This window comes from Equus asinus, chromosome 9 (assembly GCF_041296235.1).
Source record: "Equus asinus isolate D_3611 breed Donkey chromosome 9, EquAss-T2T_v2, whole genome shotgun sequence".
In the NCBI taxonomy this organism is placed as follows: domain Eukaryota; kingdom Metazoa; phylum Chordata; class Mammalia; order Perissodactyla; family Equidae; genus Equus; species Equus asinus.
In genome coordinates this window covers 11,513,513-11,519,512 of record NC_091798.1, presented here as the reverse complement: position 1 = coordinate 11,519,512, position 6,000 = coordinate 11,513,513, and positions in this window count along the sequence as shown.

Here is a 6,000-nt window from a genome sequence, read left to right as displayed (position 1 = left end):
TCAAGGCCCACCCAGCTCAAATTACTCACCTTCCGACAGGAGGATGGAGCCGGAACTGAGTGCTAAGCTCCCTCTCTAGGTATGAGAGGGCTAGGGCTTCTCCCACCCACCCCCACCCCCGTGTTCCTGGACTGCTCCTGGAAGGAGACTTCTGGGCGTCCATGAGGCAGGCGGGCACACATTTAGAGCAGGCGGTAAAGCACACGTCATTCCACATGGTAACATCAGGCACGCATTAAAGGAATACCCTAGCTGTGGGTGATTAAACTCTAATTGAAACAGGCTTCCTGTGAAGGGCTCCAGAATCCAGGCAAGAGAAGAAAGTTAAATGCCTGCAAATTCTTTTACAGCAAAGCACCCACACTTCTTTCACTCCCAGACAATCCTGTGGCAGAACTGGTCTTCCCCTCTCTCCTGTTCTTCTGTTACACTCGTAGGCTCTCTATTACAACATGGATTACAGGATGACTATGAAATAGAGTCTGTATTCCTCCTAGAGGTGACTTTTTTTTTCTTTTTGAGGAAGATTAGCCCTGAGCTAACATCTGCCACTAGCCCTCCTCTTTAGGTTGAGGAAGACTGGCCCTGAGCTAACATCCGTGCCCATCTTCCTCTACCTTATTTATGAGACGCCTGCCACAGCATGGCTTGACAAGCAGTGCATATGTCTGCAACCCGGATCTGAACTGGGGAACCCCATGCCACCGAAGTGGAGCGTGCGAACTTAACCACTGTGCCCCCGGGCTGGCCCCTAGATGTGACTTTTGAGGTCAGGGACAGTCTCATTTATGTGCATGTTCCCTGTTCTCCCCACACACCCCATGGTGCTCTTAATGCCTATGTGTTGGATTCAATTGGTGAGACTCAATCTCTAAGTCAGCCTGATCCAAAAAATGATTAAAGACACGCATCCCCTCTGACTGGACCATTCTGTGACCCGGATGGAAGCGCAGTTCAAACTGACTTAAGCAAAAAACCAAAAATACACACAAAACATCAATCGTTGCTTCCCCTTCACGCACAGCTAGATCCAGAGTTTTAAACAGTGTCACACAGCCTCTCTGTCTCTACATCTTTTGGCTCTCTGCTTTCCTTTGCTTTGGGCTTTGTTCTTGGGCAAGCTCTGCACCTGAGATGGTGGTCACAGCCTCTATCGGCTAAATTCTGCCAGTTTAGCAAGCCCAGTAGAAAAGACTTCCTCTTTATCAAAATCTCTGGCGAAGGTCCGGAGATCAAGTCTCACTGGCTTGGCACGGGTCATGTGCCCACGACTGAGCCAACTGGGGCCTGGACTAATTGACCAGCTCTGGGTCACGTGCCCATTCTTGGCACCAATGAGTGAAGCCTGCCCCAAGTCACATGGATTGAGAGTATGGGAAAAGTGCTTCCCTAAAGGAAAACAGGGCCATACTACATAAGGAAAAAAATTATGGGCAGCTAAAACTCACAATGTCCACTACATACAAAGATTTGATAAGTCGTGCGTGTGTGTAATTGTAGCAACAACAACAACAACAAGGATAGCCACCATCCACTGAGTGTTCACTATGTGTTTGCTAGCACTGTTCTAATCGCTTTGCAGCTATTAACTCATTTAATCCTTACACCAACTCTATGAGGCAGGCGCTGTTATTATCCTCACTTTGCAGGTGAGAATTCAGGGCTGTCTAACCTCAAATTAATTACCATGTTGCATTGTCCCACGTTAAGAAAACATAAGTCAGAAGCATAGTACAGTATTTGTTTGATTTTTTCTTCTTCTCCCAGCATCCTACTGGGTGGGCGCATTCACACAGCAAACACGGAGCACAATAATGTCCGAGTCTTCTACCAGACACACGGGAGACAGAGAAAAGTAACAGGAGATCCCTGCCCGGGGGCGTCCCAGTCTGGTCCGGGAGACAGACCCATAAACACAGGATTACAGTGCGATGTGGTAAGTGTTACAGCAACATTCTCTATAAAGAATTCTTCCTTTTGTTTCCTTCCCCACAAAGGGTTTTAAAAATCTTATTATAATTCAGTAGTGTTATGAAAAGAGATCAAAGAATTTCAATTAAAATCAAAATGATTTCTACTGTGGACCTCACTGAGCATTATTAGATCCAGAAAAGGGCAAGCCAATGGGGTGGCCCTGTTCGAATTTCACTTTGCAATTATGAAAACGTACTGACTGCTCCCCAGCTGCCCTTTTCCCGAGGGCGGCGTCTACTCTTCCGCTTCCCCCCACCAAGTTTAGTCTATGTTCTGCTTACACCGTCCCACGCCCCCAGACCTAACAAAAGCATTAATGTTAATCCAGTATTTTCAAAGCGTGGGAGGGGCAATTTGGGTGGTATTTTCTTTGCGCAAAATGACATCGAATAACAGTGTGCCAGTTACGACCTTTTTCAGGACTCTTGCAGTTCTTTTGTTTTACTGAAGTTTAAAAATCTCAGTCTGGTGTTAGCTTGTCTTCAGCATCTCCTTCACACATGCTAATCTCCTTCTTTTAACAGAGACGGAGAGAATCAGGCCTCAGGGTCAGAACTTCTAATAGCTAACTAACTGACTGGTCCTAGCTAGAACTCAATGATACTTTCGCTTTCTTTGCGTTTACTTTTACAGTTACCTTCTATTTATAGAAAACTGTATAGGTTTTCAAGTTATTGTCTTGATACAAAGTTTCCCTTCAAAGAGACTTATTTAACCTTTGAGTTAGTTTCAAGTACAATAGTGAGTAAATGCTGGTACAGGGGATGTGGACACGGCAGCATCCGTGCGGGTGCTAGCACACAGCTCAGGTTTTGGAAACATTGCCCTCACCTAGCAGGTCCCCTGTTTTTGGCCTTTTAGGCAGTTTTTCATAATTCTATGCCCAGGCAGGGTTCCCTTCCTACTCTGGGCCCTGAATTTTGCATAGACGCTCTCTCGTCACCCTCCCCAGGGTTGCTGTGGTTGTTTGTGGGTCAGCCTTTCTGGCCGGACTACCCTTCCCTTACACAAGTCTCTGTCCTCAGCTCCCAGCACCAAGCCTGGCCCGGAGCAGCCCCAGGACTGGGTTGCGTGCTCTGGTGCACGAAGATGGAGGTTTCAGGACTGTCCCTGTAGGCTTGAGGCTCCGTTAGCTCAGGCCAAGGCAGTTCTGCCCCTTGGAAGTCTGTCTGTCATGCATCTACTAGAGTCAACGTGGACGTCCATGAAGGAGCTCAGCAAGGGCCCATCGGATTCCTAAGTGACGTGAGAGGCAAGGGGACCACGCAGCTGGGGTGCGTGCTTGGCTGATGTTACTGACCCACTGTTGGAGGTGAGGGGCGGACTTTGGCTCAGAAGGGGAGGTATTGTCCCACAGGCTGAAAGAAAGCAGTCTGCAAGGGGATGCTAGCTCTCCCTTCTTGTCACCAAAGCCACTTGCTAACCCACCACTGGGCAGCTGTCTTTTCAGCCCACGTAGAAGGGAAACTTTAGCTGATTTGGAACGTGTGGCTTTCGATGATGAGCGATAAGCATGCAGGGGGGAGCCCTCATCTTGTTCACTGAGCTTGGGTATGTGTGTGGGTCGGGAAGGGCTGGGGTGGGCAGGTAGCACTGAACGTCCAACCTTGGTCTTGTGTGAGTCGCTAGTCCTGATTCTGAATATTTGAGTTGCACCTTTGGGAATTCAGGAGTCCCCTTTCCGCCCCATCCCCCACCCTAAACTTGTACCTCTCAGCTGAAAAATTACCAAGGTTTTTTTTAAAAAGGTAATTAAATATAAGCAGAACTTAATAGAGATGCTCCCCATCACGTGACCAGAAGAACTAAGAGTTTGGAAAAGCAGGAGGTTCTGGGAAGTATTCTCTTTTATGAACACTCCTTCCGCCTACACTTAGAGCACCAGCACGGAGTGTATTTCTGAGAATCTTGACGGCGCGTCCCCCGTGGGGCATCTGGTTTGGCTTGATAATCAGCCCAATGAGTGAAGCACACCTGGAAGGAGAAAGTCTCCTAATTGGCTTTGCCCTACTTCCCAGCTGCAGGAGTGACTAATCTCCTAGTTTCTCAAATTTTACTTACTCCAGTTCCCGCAAGGGGCCTGGGGCCCGGCCCGAAGCAGCCCACTGAAGCCAGCGTTGCTTTGATGTCTGCAGTTTTATCTTAAAAATCCAGGCGAGCTTTATATTCTACTGTATGACATATCCCTGTTTGTTTCAATATGAAAACGTGTAAATTCAAAGGTTCAATTCCTTAAATCGATACTCCCAACTTTTTTTTCCTATCACCCATTTTTGACTAAAAATGAACTTCCAGATGCAGCTTTGTGTATCTTAACACTGCTGCCCTGTGCTCCCGGGAGCCGGCCCGTGTGAAAGTGAGTTGCTGGGTGATCCCAGCGCGCTCCGAGTGCTTTCCAGAACACACATGGAGCTTCCATACAACCTCCTCTGACGGGAAGTAGAGAGGCTGGTGGCAAAAAGACTTTCCAATTGGACAGTGTCTGTCTGCTCATCCCCAGGACTTGGCACAGTTAAGGGGAGGGTTAGAATTAAATCGGAAGACAGTGTTTCTTGGATATAAAACTTCTCTATGAGAATGTTTAAATTTTGTGTTTCCATTTTGATGATTTTTTTAAAAAGATGGATAGGCATATTCTAGATAATCTGAATGTTGACCTGAATGTTGAGTCAATAAGAATTTTTGTCATCTTTAAAAAGAGTGGGTACAAACTTGAATTTTTTTTTTTTTTTGAGGAAGATTAGCCCTGAGCTAACTACTGCCAATCCTCCTCTTTTTGCCGAGGAAGACTGGCCTTGAGTTAACATCTATGCCCATCTTCCTCCACTTTATACGTGGGACACCTACCACAGCATGGCTTGCCAAGCGGTGCCACATCTGCACTTGTGATCTGAACCGGCGAACTCCGGGCCGCTGGGAAGCAAACACGTGTACTTAACCACTGCGTCACCGGGCCGGCCCACAAACTCAAATTTTAAAAATCATTTTTAAACGTAAGGAGCTCCACCTCAAAAATGTGGTCCAGGACCACTCTCACAACTTTTACTTGACATCGTATTGGAAGTCCTATCCAGAGCAATTAGGCAAGAAAAAGAAATAAAAGGCATACGCATAGGACAGGAAGAAGTGAAACTGTCACTATTTGCAGATGGCGTGATATTATATACAGGAAATCCTAAAGACGCCACCAAAAAGCTGTTAGAACTAATAAACAAATTTAGTAAAGTTGCAGGATACAAAATCCATGTACAAAAATCTTTTGCTTTTCTGTACACTAGTAACGAATTGTCAGAGAGAGAAATTAAGAAAACAATCCCATTTATAATTGCATCAAAAGCATGAAATACCTACAAATAAGTTTAACCAAGGTGGTGAAAGACCTGTTCACTGAAAACCATACGACGTTGATGAAGGAAATTGAAGAAGACACAAAGAAATGGAAAGCTATTCCATGCTCATGGATTGGAAGAATGAAGATTTTAAAAATGTCCTTACTACCCAAAGCAATCTACAGAATCAATGCAATCCCTATAAAAGGTCCAATGGCATTTTTTATAGAAATAGAACAAACAATCCCAAAATTTGTATGGACCCAAAAGAGATGCCAAATAGCCGAAGCAATCTTAAGAAAAAAGAACAAAGCTGGAGCCATCACACTCCCTGATTTCAAACTATTTTACAAAGCTATAGTAATCAAAACAGTATGGTATTGGCATAAAAACAGACACATAGATCAAAGGAACAGAATAGAGAGCCCAGAAATAAACCCACACATCTATGGTCAATTAATTCATGACAAAGAAGCCAAGAAGATAAAAAGGGGAAAGGACAGTTTCTTCAATAAATGATGCTGGGAAAACTGGACAGCCACATGCAAAAGAATGAAACAGGACCCCTATCTTACACCGTACACAAAAATTAACTCAAAATAGATTAAACACTTGAATGTAAGACTTGAAACCATAAAACTCCTACTAGAAGACACAGGGGGTAAACTCTATGACTTCAGTCTTGGTGATGATTTTT